Here is a 16,599-nt window from a genome sequence, read left to right on the forward strand (position 1 = left end):
CCCAGTATTTAGAATACTTGGAGAAGCAAGAAGACACAGTCAGTGCCAGATTTACATATAAGCTAAACAAGCTATAGCTTAGGGCCTCACTCTCTTGGGGGGGCCCCCAAAAATTTAAAGGAAAAAAAACTGGACTTTCATTTCAAAAATATAAGATAAAAAACAAATAAAATAAAACCTTAATCTTAATTGTATTTCAGTTCAACAATTACTTTGATAAAATACATATTTTCTTATGTGCAAATGGCTTTAGACACCTGTCAGGGAACTGCCATCAGTGCCAGAGGGAGAGAGCAAAATCCAGAGGGATTCCAGAGAGCGTCCCGGGATTGGGAGAGGCAGCCCATCTTCTGGGGAAGAGAATCAGCATAGCACCAGTGGAGAAGGGGGGCAGATAGGGGAAGCGGCGAGGCGGTCCCAGGACTCCTTGCCGGGGACCAGCGGGGAGAGTAGAGGTCCTCCGCTGCCTATGCGCTCCTTGCGCAGAAGGCTTTCACGCAGAGAGAGTAGGAGGAGACTAGGCGTCAAAGAGCTTCTTTGCTGGAAGAAGTTTAAGAAACGCCCACTGACGGATTCTGCCAGCGATTGAGACAGCCACGGGAGAGTGGCTGTCCAGACAGAAAGGGTTCACTCAGGCAACCCAGCCAGATGTTTGCACCGGCTTACGCCCGAGCAACCCCTAGAACCACTACAATACCTATTAGGTTCATAAATCACCATATAGCATATATTCAACACAAAGCGACAATTTGTTGTTGACAAAGGACATCTGGACATATAAAGGGCCCCATTACCTTCAGTATCTTAGGGCCACATCAAACCTAAATCCAGCCCTGGACACAGTTCATTTTCACATACATTTTGTTGTAACTCTCAATTTATGTGGATTTAACTTGCACGTATTCAGCTTTATTCGCTTGGGAATTAAAAAATAAATAAATAGAAAGAGGTCTGGCGACCAAGGAAAAAGACTTTTTTACGATACATGGTTTTGGCTTTAGGTGCTATCCCCAGAAGGTAACACCAGCATAAGCTAAAGCCCGTAGTGTATTGCTATCTCCTTCAGGACTACTGCTTAAGTCCTGAGAAGCTAATTGGTTTTTCAGCCTGTCCTTCTAAACTGATAGTTTCATACCACCTGAGCACATTAGGATACATTACTATGAAGCCTTTTGGTGGGTGGTATGACTCTGTATAAGAGCAGCATAAGAAACTGACAAACTCCAATACAAAAGTAAACCTGATAAACAGCAGGGGTAGCTAACACGGTGCCCTCTGGATGTTTGCCAATGCTGGCTGTTAATAACAGTGTCTCCAGTTCCAGTTATGAGTCATGGTGACAGGCTCATCTCTGGATGTGTTGCTGTAAGCGCTGCTGCTTCAGGACAGCCTTGGAGGCAAAACTCCACTCTACCACCCCCTGAGACTTCTAAACTCCACTTTCTATGATGTGACCTTCTCTTGGCACCTTTTTCACCTTAGCAGAGGAAGCAGGCCAAGGCTGCAGTGGCCAGCATATTTGAGGGTAATAAAGCAAGCAAGGGGAAAGTTCTATTAATTCCATGGAGGTAAAGAAACAAGGGGAGGTATCAACTTCACATGTTCTATCAGTGCAAGGATTTCCTCTTGCACAACGGTTCTTCCCACTAACACTTCCTGTACGCACTCCACACCCAACCCTCCCTACAACAGATTCAGGGGGCACACCCAGGTGGGCAGAGAATTCATTGCGCAAGCAGAAATCCTTCTGCTGACACAGAACATGTAACTTGGATGGTTTTGGAGTGTTGGCTTTGGAGTCCATCACTCAGCAAAGCCTCTCTCAGCCAACTAAAAATAAATAAATTATAGACTTCTTCCTATAGTCACTCAGAAATCCAAATTAAAAGTTGAAATGGAAAAGAACAGCAAAGAAAAATACTCTTTAAGCTAGGAGAACTGGAAAGACGGGGACTGGCATCTATGGCTGGCCTTATTTCAATACCTTGATATAGGCACAAGACCACAAAGTTCACTATTATTGTATTGATGCTGATGCTGATTTGCTTCTGAAAAGGAGAGACTATAAAGTCAGCTGTGTGGAAAGAAGAACTAATGGTAAAGTATTCCAACACACATTGATAATGGCTTAAAAAGAACTGCACCATTATGCCAAATACTTGGTTATTTCTTTTCATCGCTGATTCTTCTCAAAGTCCACTTAATCCAACCCATTGCTTTTTGGCAAGATTTACATCTAATGAATTCACTAGAAATTTCTCATAAGAAGATGAATATACAGAGCAGAATTGTTTCTAATCAATTTTAATTTTCAAATAGGCATCATCTTAATGATGATAAAAATGTGATCAGCCCTAAGAAACACTCAGATGTATAAAAGCTACATAACTCTGCTACCCAGTAAGCCAATATGCAGTGTGGTTCGATGACTATTGAAATAAATGGCTATTCTTTTGAAATAAAAGGCCCTAACTGAAGGGAGAATCCAGAAATCCATGGACTATTTTGACAAGTAGGTGGAGCCACACATGTCATTCAAGTGATGTCATATGATACCAGGAGATTCAAAGTTAAAGCCACAGGAGCAAGCAGAGGTTTATATGTATCTCTGATATCAGTACAGTAGTCTCACAGTGCTAAGATTGTATGTGTGTATAATATATATATACATATATATATATATATATATCCTGCCTTTTCTTTTTATCAAGCCAGCAGAGGCTTATCTCTGGCATTGTGCTGAGAACTACAACACTAACATCAGAGATCAGTCTCTGCTTGCTGTTTGATAACAAAAGCCTGCAGCAGAGGCTTATCCCACAATGCTAAGATCAGAAATAAGCCTCTGCCTGGTGCCTTTTAAGAGCTGTGCAAATGCTTATGTCCGATATTAGTGCTGTGGTACCATGGCTTAATTTAATGGATTTAATGGAAGCATGGATTTATTTAAGTGTTGCAGCATTTCCATCCTCTCTCTATGTGTGTGTGTATAAGCACATGTATCTAAATATATTACACATACACAGGCATACTTTTAAGGAATATGCACTCAGCACAGGAGTTTTGCTGGATTTGGTTATGGCATACGCACATGCCTATTGTTGCATGCCACCCCAATCTCCAAGCCGTGTGAGATTCCAGGGGTTCCAGGCGCTTACCCAAGGCTCAGTTTCCTTGGAATGAGGAACAGCAGAAACTCTGGTGCAGGTGCACTGAGTTAGGCCCAACGTTGGTGGGGGGGCTGTCATGAATGCATAATGTTGAGCCATGCCTGCTGGGATGCACTAGCGATCGCAGGTGTGTGTGTGTGCAGAGGGTGAAAATCGCCCTCCAAGCCTCCTACCCCACGCCCTGCAAACCGACACTCACCCAGGGGTGGCGGGGGATGACTGCCCCCCTCAGTTTTGGAGGGCACAGCCCCCTGCCTCAAAATATTGAGGGGGCGGAAGCCCCTTGCACTCCCTAGACCTGGCACCCCTGCTGGGTGTCTTTATGATATATGATTTATCATCATAATAAAGGGGTCCCAACTCTACAATTCCATAATTCTATGAGGGGCTCACAGCATTAACCATAGCTGTCGACCTTCCCTTTTTTTGCAGGAAATTCCCTTATTCCAGCGCTGTTTCCCGCTGCTTCCTGCTGCTATCCCGGATTGTTAGATATCCCATAGACTGTCCCCGGGATAGGTGAGGCTGCTGATCCCTTATTTTTGAGGCTGCTGATCCCTTATTTTCAAATCTGAAAGTTGAGGGAAGAGAGGCTCACCCATTTGCCTCTGGCACAGAGCAACGTCCCTTTTTACCTGGACAAAACATGCTTAGGCCATTGCCAAGAAATTTTCAGGGCTATTCCAGCAATTGAATCCTTGCTGGATCCATGAATTAGAAGGGACTCAGGTATACAGCCTTCACCCCTCCAATCTCACTATATAAGGGATATCTTGAAAAATAGCATCCAGTGCACGGCTGCAAAAGGTCAACATGCATATACAAGGTGATTCCTTTAAAAGAGGCACCATGGAAAGAGTACACATGTTCCACGGGGCCTCTTTTAAAAGACTCACCCTGTACATACATGCTAGCCTTCTTGTTGGCACATTGTAAAGTCATTTCATAAACCTAGTGACATTACGAAAAGGAAGAAGCAACCAGGAATCATTTCAGAGTAAAATACCATCCATCTATGCAGTGTCTACTACAGTAGAATTTTTCAGCAGCCAATGTAAACAGCACACCACAGCAGAATGTAAGTGCTATCTATTATTAACACTCTAATTCAACAAACATATAAAGTTCAGGTCTCTATTTTTAAAACAATTGCTTGATTTTTTTTTAATCTTGACACGAAGAGCAGCAACACAGTTCCTCAAGCCAAATGTGTCCCCCCTCAGAGTGGGGCAGGATGTTGGCTTGCTGCTCCTTTCTCTCACCCTAAGTTATCCTTCTGTAAATAGTAACACTCAGTGGCGTAGCGTGGGTTCTCAGCACCCGGGGCAAGGCAAGTAATTTGCGCCCCCTAACCCGTGGATTTTAGCACTCGAGTCTCTTCCGCGCCCCCCCAGATGTTGCGCCAAGTGCGGCAGGCCCCCCCTGCACCCCCATGCTATGCCATTGCTCCCACCACAAGTCTTCAGGACAGCCATCCGAAGGCTGGTGCAGGGAGAAGGTCTGAGGACAGTGGGGTTCCTGCTTCCTCGAGGAGGGCCGGCCAAATGCGCCCCCCCAAATGTTGCGCCCGGTGCGGCTGGCACCCCTGGCACCCCCCACGCTACGCCACTGGTAACACTTAATTGATTTACCACAACTAGTTCTATGTTTTCCAACAGAATTACATGACCACTATAAACTTAACAGGCCAATAATACTAAATATAAATCATACTAAAATTATTTTATCATGTTTTTAATGAGGTATCATTTTGGAGAATGATTTTGGAGGCCCTCTTCTCCCTCCCCAATCACCAGGCTGGAGGCCACATCATCCTAGGGTTAGGAGGACAATAGCTCAGTCATCTTAGGGCAGGAGCCACCAATCTTTTTGAACCAGCGGACACATTTTCAATTTTGAGAGAAAGCTGGGGACGCCAGTCACAAAATAGCTTCTGGGGGAGGGGAGGGGCACAACACAAAATCACTGCCATAGGGAGTGTGATAACACAAAATTAGAGAGACAGTCAGCCCTGGCAACCTTACGCTTACCATGGGAAGTCAGCTATGTCCTGCAGATCCTGACTGTGGTGATCAATTAGTATAGATTTTACACATACACTGATGCTGTTGCTGTCTAATAGCAACAAGAAGCATTCCTCAGTACCAGGGAAAATATACAAGATGGTCACACCACAATCACACTAATTTCACAGAAATCGCTTAGAAAGTATCTGCACATTTTGCCCCACAACTTGCTTTCTAGGAGGGCTAAGACTTACTTTTTTAAAAGCTCAGTCTGGTGCAGCTGCCCTAAGGGCAAAACAACAGGCAAGAGGCCAATCTTGTCTAATCTCACCTAAAATTGGGAATACACAGGTGCTTGCTTTGATTTCTATACTGAAAACAAAGCTATGACTTTAGGTAAGACGATCCAGAAACCTAATCAGGGAAAAACAACTGTTGGAATGTTCAGCCTGGATATATGTGTAAATAAAACCTCGCCACCAGTCATTATTCCAAGGTATGTGCCAACACCCTTCAATGATGTCCATAGGCAGGGAGTTCCAAATTGAAGGTGCTGCCACACTAAAATACCGATTTCTTACGGATGTGAAACAAGTATGTGCCACCTGTAACAATGCCAGGCAGTGGTGGCTTGAGGAGAAATGGAAAGTGCTGCCCTGCTGCCACTGCCTGCATAGCTGTTGCCATTGCCAAAGAAGCACCACCAGCATCAGTGCTGATTTCCGGAGCAGCTTCTCCACTGGAGGTGCCACCTCAAGAACTTCTTCTCCCACCTGAGGCAGTACCTTCATCCCGCCTAATGGCTGCTCCAGCCCTGATACCAGTTTGCCAGATTGAAGTCACTGAGTGGGCACATATGAGGTAAGGAAATTCTACAAGTGGCCCCAAGCTGCTAAACATGAGCCAATTCTCTTCCCAAAGCCCTGTGTTGCAGAACTCCTCCTAGCCTGGCAAGCAGGGAGGGTGAGTGGAAGAGTGAGGAGCAGGGCAAGAGAAGCCATGGATGGCTGCATCGTCTCCAGTGGCAAGGTAACTTTTAAATACTGTACTAGCTACTTTGCAACACTACTAACCCAATCCCTGTCCTGGAAAGAAAATGAACATATACGTATAGCTCTCTATATATACCCACACTCACATATACAAGAGCTAATTGTTCATTGTGCAACTGCTTCAAAATATTTAATCATAACGCTTGGAAAAACCCAACAGGATTTTCCTAAATGTGTTTCTTGCATCTAAAGAAATAATTTTGGGTTGTTAAATTACTTTCCTGCAGTTCTCTGTGTGCCCACTTGGTGTCCCACTGGGACCGAAAAACACAGAACACTACTGAAAGGTAAAGCAGCCAAAGAGAAAGAAAGGCACACATTACTTGAGGAGCAAACATATGTAAGATACCAGGAAAGATTTGCCAAACACCTTGTCACAGACAAAGTGCAAAAATCAAATGTATTGTTAACACACCAACCCAATCTCAGAGATGAGAGACTCCAGGGGCTCTAGTGATTACCCAGAGTTCAGTTTCCTTAGAATGAAGGTCAAGGGGGACTGTGGTGTCTTTAGGACATATGGTTTCATTTGCACGTACAGTATATACAACCAAAACATAGGCTGGAGAGGCTCACAGCATTAACATCCCCAAAGATTTTGCTTCCCCTTCAGGTTTCTAGGAGAGACCCAAAGTCCAGCCTAAAGCAAACATGTCTCTGTTTCTTCAGCTTCCAGTCTGCTCTTTCAGCTCACTCATACAACTGTGGCTATTGTTTTCCTAAACTGCAACTAGGTGAGGGGAGTATGGGGAAAGGCCCACCCATTTATTCTATGACACAGAGAAACCTCTTTGCTAATCATGGTACTTAACTAGTTAGGCCTTACCTTGATAAAGGAACTGGTTTGGTATTGTTCCCTTTATGCACTACAATCTCCCAGCCTATTTCTTTTGTTGCCTCCCTTTGGCATTATCTGTTAGAACTATCAAATACATCTTTCTTCCTATTGTGACACCCCTGTAGTTCCTACATTTATTCACATCCTGTGCTAACCATTCCACACAGCCATAAAAGAGACCCTCCATCAAACCTAGGTGGGCTGTACATTTACACTGCAAAATTCTAGCTATTTTCAGACCATTTGTATTGCTGTTGCTGCTATAAACACTGAAATGGGTATGCTAATGTCAAAGGCTCAAATCCTTTTTGCTCAGAAAAGGAACATAGAGAGATAGGTGCAGTTTTTTGACCTTTTCTGATAACATTGCTGCAGTTATTAGGAGGTATAAATAATAAATAGCCACCACAAATGCTCTTAGAATACACTGCTTCATTTTTAACAATTTAATCTTGAATTTACCCAAGCATGGGCATCTGATACGTGGCTGCTGCAGATCTTATGACCATCCCTGTCTTCTGAAATACCATCCCTGGTTTGAATCTGTGTTGTTGCCAGTCAAAGATCAATTGCACTAACCCATGGCAAGTGAACTCATTGCTTAGTATAGGAATAAGGTAGTGTTTTAAGTACACTGGCCCCAGGTTCTTTAAGGCTTCATTATATACTAATAGCAAGACCTTGAAGACGGCTTGGTAGCATACTGGCAACCAGTGCAGTTTCTTCAACACAGTTGTTATATTAGTAGCCAATGCTCGATAGCAACCAGGCTGTAGAATTCTGCTGCTGCTTCCAAACCAGCTTCAGGGGTAACATCCACAGCAGAGTGTTTGAAGCACTTTGTCCTCCTGATCTCCCTTATCCTTATCCCCCCATCCCTTCTTAAAGACAGACCCATTTTACTTATGAAGAATTGAGACAGAGTGGGGAGCATACCTAATGTCATAGTATTCGTAGCCAGTTGCACAATGTTAATTTTTGTTCCTGTGTGGAAGACAGAAATGCCTGGCGTGCTCTGGTCCATGGGGTCATGAAGAGTCGGACACGACTAAACAACAAGTTTTGGGTTATTTTTGCTTGATTCTAACATGTTTATATGAATGTTATAATATTGTTATAAATTATTATTGCAATATTTCCCAACTATATTGTATAATTTTTAGTGGGAGGGGCTGAAGCTAAAGAGTACATGCTTTGCAAATGAATACATGCTATGCCATAGGTAAATGAAAATTTGCCTATGGCACAGCATGTATGCAAATCTGTGCCCTCTTTTGTGAGCAGGGCAGAGCGCCCAATCAACAAAGAGTGTACCTGGGCCAAAAAAGGGGGGGGGCTTACATTGCACGAATTCATGGCAGAGGCAAAATTAGAAAATAACTATACTACACCAGATCTCGATTTCCTAGTTAATACGCAGCCCACACCCATTGACTCATGTGTGATACCATCAAAGCCAGTGGCATTTCTTTGAATTAAATGAATTAGTGTGCTGTGGAATGTTACAAACCGACAAAGATGGCCTTTTTGTCAGAAAAGCCAAACACTAGAATCAAGGACATAGACAACTTGTTAAATCTCATCATTTGATAAACATCTGTTAGGAGACGTCATCATTTGGCAGATTAAATGTTATTACTCCGGCTCTATCTTGTAGATAAACTGAATTATCTACAGTCTCCACACACTCCACCCCTTCTATGATTCCTCAAATCACATTTTTAAGGGGGGGGGCTATTCTTGGATTGACCAATATTAGTCATATCCAGAGTAAATCAAATTATTTTCATGGGTCTACTCTTGAGTATGATTTAAGATGGATAACACCAATTGTGTAGCCGCCCTTTTCACTTTCCTTCCCACTCTTTTCACGTTCCATTTGCGTTTTTGTGATTTGGTATATTTAAAATGAGGAAGCTTTATAGAGAGTTTGTAAATGTGTCTCAGTGGAAAACCTGCTGTGCTGCGTAAAATTGTGTTTCATTTCATTAGAATGATGGTTTCAGTCAGAGATTTAGTAGCTATGTTGGTTCTATAAAGATAAGAAATGTAGAACGACTGGTAGTTCAAAAGCCTACTTGTACTCCTTTCAAACAGGAGACCCAGGAGATAATATATTTGAGGGGGTTCCCGCCTCAACTACCTTCCCCTTGGTAGTGTTTGCAGAAATGAGGGGTTTTTTTTAAATAAAAGGATGCTTCATTGGCCTGGTTTTCATCAATAGAATCCACCTTTTCAGTTCATATGCAAATACCTTGGCTTCATGGCAATCGATTTCTCCCCAGCCAGGAGCACAGCTGCTTCTCATGAATACAAGAGGTTTACTCTGAAGAACTGTCACTGTGGGTTTCTTTATTCACTTGTGTGGAACAAATGCCAAAAGAATGCCGTATTTTAGGGGGAACTTTTGGATCTCACCATGCTGTTTATTACAGTCATCACATTAAACAAAGCCAAGCATGGCAAGGTCTACTGTACATAATAGAGCGGATTTCGTTCCTTTAAACAGTGGGGAATTTCTTTAAGAATGGAGGCATTGCAAATACTAGGTTTGGGCTGAATAAGAAAATCCATACCCTGAAAAGCTTTTCATCTTAGAAAAACATTAACATGAGCAACAGTAGAAACTGGGGGGTGAGCGTGAGAGGAATTGTCAGAAAGAATATGTACTTAAATAGGGCAAGCTCTCACTACACAGCTTTGGTGAGTCAATTTTTAAATAAACGCCAAGATATAAATAAATGAATAAATTAGAGAAATATCACAAGTCTCCAGTGACCATCTGCCTTGTGTTACCATTCGGCATTTTACCAGATGCACAATGCTAACACTTGAATCTTGAGGAGAGATACAGGAGGATAGGGTGGCTACCTTATGTACTAGTTGTGTCCTTCAAAAGATGGGAAAGCTATGGTATAACTCCATTCTCTCCAAGAAAGCATGAACTTTGGGATCATTGCAATAATTATTTTTGTTTGTTTGTAATTCTCAACACAGTTAAAAGACAATCCTGAAATTTTGTTAGCCCATCTTAAGGAAAAATTTCTAAAAGTAATTATTATAATTCATACCTGGTGAGACCGGTCACAATACTGAAGGCATGCCGTTTTGCCATCTCATCATTTCCTGACAGAAATTAACACGGCCAAATCCACCAAAAGAGTAGTTTATGGAGCTCCTAGAACAAATGGGGCAGGAGAAGAGGACTATAGGAAGAGGCATAAATTACTAAGAAGGAATCAGCTGTGAGTCCTACTCCCTGCTTTGCAGGCCTTTCCCACCTGGTCTGGGAGGGCAAGGCCCTGACTCTTGACTCCAGCTGTCTCTTAGTGCAGACCCAGGTCATTAAGCCTGAGTTTCCACAGCTGCTACCAGTGAACCACCACTGGCAGCAACAGCAGCAGATAGCAGTGTGAGTGTAATGAAAGGGTTCACCTGTATATTTGATGAAGTTTTGAAGCCTATCATATACATATATACACACAAACACAAAGTAATTTTTATATGGTTTCCCTTTGGTTCCAACAGGCCGCATTGCAAATTGGTATTGGCATCAGATGCTAAACATCAGCAGTGTAGTCTGCTGCATGAATCAGTTTGTAACTTCCAATGTGAGGGAAATGGGTCCATCGTTTCCTGTATGCTTTCTGTGCTTCTGTCATGAATACATGAAAGGATCAAAAGATGGCCCAGGCAGAGAAGGAGCAAACTAGAAGATGAATATGAAAGTCTCAAAGCACCAGGTGTTTTGTCATTTTGAAGGGTGAGTGTTACCAGGACATTTCATACACATCACAAGGTTTGCTCAATATACCTCTACTGGGTGTTTTAGATGGCTAGAAAAATATATATACCATTTTCATTGAAAGTGTAAATGGCAGCTGCAGTAGGAGCATGCATGCCACTTTTAAAAGAGCAGAGAGCAGTGAAAGTGATTGATTTTTAAAAAGCCGGGGAAAAGGACAGGGAAAGCTGTCCTGCCTTGACTATTTAGAAGAAGAAGAAGAGTTTGGATTTGATATCCCGCTTTATCACTACCCGAAGGAGTCTCAAAGCGGCTAACATTCTCCTTTCCCTTCCTCCCCCACAACAAACACTCTGTGAGGTGAGTGGGGCTGAGAGACTTCAAAGAAGTGTGACTGGCCCAAGGTCACCCAGCAGCTGCATGTGGAGGAGCGGAGACGCGAACCCGGTTCACCAGATTACGAGACTACCGCTCTTAACCACTACACCACACTGGCTCTCTATTTAGATATTTGGATATTTTTATACTGCGCTTCAACCCTGCAATCATAGGGTAAGTAGTAACAGGTCATGGGACAAACACCTACAGAAGCAGTCTTCCATTGTTTTAGGTGTTAAAGTGATACTAGCTGCCAAGGATGCCAACTTAAAATATGGTGGTGGGGGGAGGGAACGGGGACGGTAAGCCCTGCATTGCATAAATCTATCACAAGACACAACATACGCACATCATTTGAATGGCAATGCCCATCAACTGTGGGGGACCCCAGCCCCCTCAAATACTTTGGGGGGGGGATGACCTCAGGCCCTTGGAGTTTGCTCCTATGCTAGCTGTGTGGAATAACAAATCTACCTTCTTCACACTGGTGCATTGCCTTAGCTTGACTAAAGCCTTGTTGGCATTTCTGCTGTTCACATAATCCAGACAGAAAGATATTTCTGCCCTCAAGACAGGCATTCAGACCTCTTTCAGTCATAAGCTAGTGTTTCTTGACAAATGGTTTCTTCCGTTCTACCCCACAGCTTCAGGGGTGATTACACATATATTTGCCCCCAGTATTTTGCTCAGTAACATAACAATACAAAATACACAATACAAATGATTAAAACCAATTCACATAAAATGCTTTATAACTACATAACTAATATAGTACCAGAAACATACTTAAAACTGACTTCACCAATCACAACTCTCCTAAGCTGGTTTTAAGAGTAAAAAAAGTTGGTTTCTATTCTTGGTTCTGGCACAGATTTCCTGCATGACTTAAAACAACCCACAGAGTCACCTTCTATTTTCACTCCTCCATTTGTTTAGCTGAATATGATAACACAATTGAGAATTCTGGTTCTGTAAATCCCAGTTCTTCAGAATTCTGAGCCTGCATCCTGACTCTTGCAATTACTTGACTGCAGTATTTTAGGTGGAACAGTTTTCCAACAGGACAGAACCATTACAGTATCACATTAAGTAATCTGTGTTAGCAAGGTTCTTCTGTTCCAGCTTTTGTTTGTCTTGTCCCATCAGAATGCACACAATGTAGTACAGATATTGCACAATTACAATTTTTATTGTCGCTTCTAAAGGACCACATTGTGCCAGTTGGAAATCCCACTCTTTTCTTAAGGATGGAGATTTTGCAGGACAGACATTAGCTGTCTTGGTAAAGCCAAGCTTTCATTGCACTAAAAAGAAACCAAGCAGAATATTCAACATATTCTTCCTTTGTTTGGCACAAGAAAGTGTAGGGGTGTAACACTGCTCCTCAGCTTCAAGCAGCTTGTGTTAAGAATTAAACTGTCGGTTCAGATTTTGTTGTTAAATCTATTAGAAATGCACTGACATCTTTGACAGCTAAAGATCCTATTAAATCCTGGAGCATGTAAAATGCAGGCAATTAAAAACTTTGGCCATGCTGTTCACCTTGTACGCTGTCCTTGAGGGAGCAACCCTGAATAGAGAACAGCTCTCGCTTCCTGTCCTATTTGTGCAATTCATATGTGTGAATACAGATAAAGCTATAGCGAATAAAAATTTTAAAAAACACCTCCCAAAAGCAAACAAACCATTAAGCTTATTTAGTACAGGCTATACTACAGTGGTAGCTTGGGTAGTATGTAATCATCTTTGGGGTATGTTTGTACATAACACCAAACCATGGTTTGAACAAGTCTAGCCTACTTCTGGACTCAGACATTGCCTTGTCCCATCTGCTTTCCCTATATGGCCAGGAGGAGGAATTTGGAAGCTTTTGCTTTTGCTCAAGCAAGATTTGGTGTTTTCTCCAAACTCTCTAACTGTGGTCAACATTAACAGTGGTTAGTGTCAACCAAGTCAACTACAAACGGTGGTTTATGAAGTTGGCTTGTTTAAATTAGCCAGTCTTTTCTTGAGTTTAAGTAGACATATGAGGGAGGAACACAGGGATTAGATCCACCCTTGCAATATTCCTGTCATTCCCCATTGAGTTCTGGGGGGAGTTGAGGCCCTAAGGTTTAACCATTTAAGATAATTTAGACTATTCAGACCATTTAAGGGGTCTAAAACACATGGGGAACATTCATCAGTACAAGGGGTTCCCTGCTTCAGCTTTCAACACAAGGAGGGCAACAGGAATGGTGAGGGGAGCACATCTGTCACACTCATCCCCATAACCCTCCATTGTATGTTTACTTGGATGAAGAATCCCTGACGAGGGCTGTCCTTAATCACAGTTCCCACCCATTGCAGATGAGTTAACAGATTGTGGTAAACTAAAAGCAAAAGCAAAATCCTCTGAACTCCTCCTCTCAGTTATACTGGAGAGGAGATAGAAAGAAGGAATGTGCAACACCGGAAGAAGAATAAGTTAGTTCATGTAGAGCAGGCTTCCTCAACCTCGGCCCTCCAGATGTTATTGGCCTACAACTCCCATGATCCCTAGCTAGCAGGACCAGTGGTCAGGGACGATGGGAATTGCAGTCTCAAAACATCTGGAGGGCCAAGGTTGAGGAAGCCTGATGTAGAGCTAAACCATAGTTTAGTGTTACACCTTTAAACCTTTCTGTCTCTAGGCTAGAAAATAACAACACAAAAAAAACCTAAGAACAAAGAATTATTCCTATTTTAGGCTGGGTTTTTAATTCTTTACTTAAAGACAACATATTTTAGATCTGCCATTTACCCTTCTCAACTATTGATTTAATATCGTCCCTGCATAGTCCCATGTGAACTACCAGCAAACTATTCCTTTTTGCTACCAGCAAACTATTCCTTTTTGCTACTGTGACTGCGTAGTTTCCCCTATCGTCAAATGGCTTTAGACTTCTGATGGTGATAGTTTTAGGTCATACCTGCTCATATACATAATTTGTGTAAACTATTAATAACTCATCACATTATTCTCCTGCTCTTGACTCTCTAAATTGCCACAGTGCTGATCAAAATTCTTGATGCGTCCGCTGGAGGAACAGTGCACATTCTTAAAGCTGGGACACTTAGTATAGTACTTGGAACACCTGTTCTTTTAAAGAAAATGTTCAGATGGGCTTGGAAGCTGTTTATGTTTTGTTTTGTTTTTTGTAGTACAAAAGTCTCACAAAGAAGCACAAACTCTGGTGCCATAAGGCAGAAGAAGAGGACAAAGATCAAAAATAGAACGACAGCAATATACAACACATCCCATATAAGTCCATGCCACCTGATTGTTCAATACAACTGGCAACACAGCTGGTGAAAACTGAGATTAATAAGAGTATAAATAGTAGTAGAAACATGCCATTTGATACAGCTGGGAAAGTCACGTAGGCAAAACTTTATCAAATCTCTGAGGAAGTCTATTTTTTTGCTTCAATTTTATTTTATCCGGGAATCACAATATTGTATCTCAAAGAAGCAATGCATTTGTGTTAGGTCTCAATGTGGCTTAGTGTTGCATTTAACTGTAAGAGGCCAAGGATGAAATACCTGCTCAGCTGTGGTGGCAAGTCCTGGGTCCCTTCCTAAACAAGGACTCTACTTGTGCACCCATGTGGATTTGGGCAAGTGTGGGTCTGATTGGAATGGGCACACAGCAGGTGGCTCATGAATAGCCACTCAGCTGTGCAGTAGTGTAATAAAAGCCCACCCTTGGGAACTCATTGGTGGCACAGTATGTTTTTTTGTCCACTCCAGGGCCTTAGAAGGCTGGTTCTGTGGCTATGGTACTGTTGCTGTTGACTTTTCTGCCCCGGTCTATGTTAACAAGCTGTTCTGGTTGCAGTAGATTCAGCGTAGCTGATAGCTGATGGGGTTGGGAAGGAATTTACCCCCCACAACAACTGGCCCCAACACTGCGAGATTTTTGCCTTCCTCACAGCAACATTTGCTCTGCGGTTATTGATGTACACTAACATTGATTAAAGAGCCTTGGGGTTCCCCTTCAAAGACTCAACCCCAGCTGAGGAAGTTGGGATGGACTCCACATGTCCAGGCTGCAAGAACATGCACCCACCCACCCACAGTAGTTCATGCTGGGTTGGGGAAGATCATTCAGCTCCCTTTAACATTATTCCAGCAGTTGGGTTTCGATAGTGACATTGGGCAGCAAGCCAGTGACTGGATCCCTGCCCTGTGTCATACCAAACACCACGAAACGCAGCCAATAAAGTTGAGTCCACTTCAAGCCCATTTGGGACATTTTCATTTTTATTCATTCCCACCTTGCTATGTGTGGTTTGCATGGCTCCATATCTAATCCATTGTAATCGGGCAACTAAGAACCGTTCTCACATTATGCAGTATGAGGGCGGTATGTTGAGGGGGTTGCATTCTGCATATTACCACTTTAGACTGCAGGTGGGAGTTATATTTTTGAATTCGCCTCCATGTAAAGAGCTCCTTGCATGTGGTAAACTAGCACATCAGGAAAGGGGCTACGCTGGTTTGCTACATGGAGAGTTGTTGTCATTTTTACATTAAGGGGCATACAGAAATATGACACCCACGTGGATACAGACACACCCTAACTGCAGTCCAGAATTCGCCTTCAACAGTCTAGCATCTGATACCCCAAAGTGTAAGGTGGTTTTAAATGTTTGTCCATTATTGTTTCAGATATTGCAAATTTGTTTCAATTTCTAGCTTTCATTAAATTTCCCTTTCTGGCATGTAACCTAAAAGCAATAGCTACTTTTTAGCCAATAATTATATTTCCAATCCATGGACTCAGCTAGGCTGGTACAGAAAAATTGATTTATATTCCTTGTATGTGTGGTATGTGGAAGACAGAAGTGGAAGACAGAAGTGCCTGGCGTGCTCTGGTCCATGGGGTCACAAAGAGTCGGACATGACTAAAAGACTAAACAACAACATTGTGCCACCAGATGGCGACGTGCTGGTTTTTTCCCCTACCTGTTTTTCCTGTTTAAATTTACGCTATTAAATTGAAACGCTTCTTTGATGTGTCTAGATCCAGCCTAGATCTAACTGATTCTTAATTGACCATAAATACTTTCTGCCCAATCCATTTCATCATAATAAATGTACATTGGCTATTCATTTGTTACACTCACTCCATATGTGCTTCTGCTACAATGACCTTTTGAGTACTGGATGCATATTTTGTAACAGGAAAATGTTATGCCTTTCTTGGATAATAAACCATTACAATTATAATTGTCCACAGATGTTCTAGGCACTTATTAAGTTTTATGTATAACACCATTAATGATGCGTTCCATGCCCTTGCTGTTTTGAGAACTTCTAAATTTAAATTAAAAAGAAAAAGAAAACCATCTAAATTTTGCTTTTAATTTTTACAGTGGCAAAGAGC

At 42.3% G+C, this 16,599-nt stretch overlaps 1 long non-coding RNA gene across 3 annotated transcripts in view; it reads right to left on the reverse strand.

Moving 5' to 3' along the window:
- The window catches only part of LOC309531865, a 134,981-nt gene that overhangs the window by 99,090 nt on the left and 19,292 nt on the right, over nt 1-16,599 (reverse strand). Inside the window, exon 4 of one of the 3 annotated variants that reach the window (XR_014219495.1) lies at nt 10,138-10,244. The exons of the other annotated variants lie outside the window; for them this stretch is intronic. This is a non-coding gene — a long non-coding RNA (uncharacterized lncRNA). Of the gene's footprint in view, nt 1-10,137; nt 10,245-16,599 lie in introns of those variants that run through there. 3 annotated transcript variants of the gene reach the window in all.

Source organism: Podarcis vaucheri, assembly GCF_965113315.1.
Source record: "Podarcis vaucheri genome assembly, chromosome: 4".
NCBI classification, from domain to species: Eukaryota; Metazoa; Chordata; class Lepidosauria; order Squamata; family Lacertidae; genus Podarcis; species Podarcis vaucheri.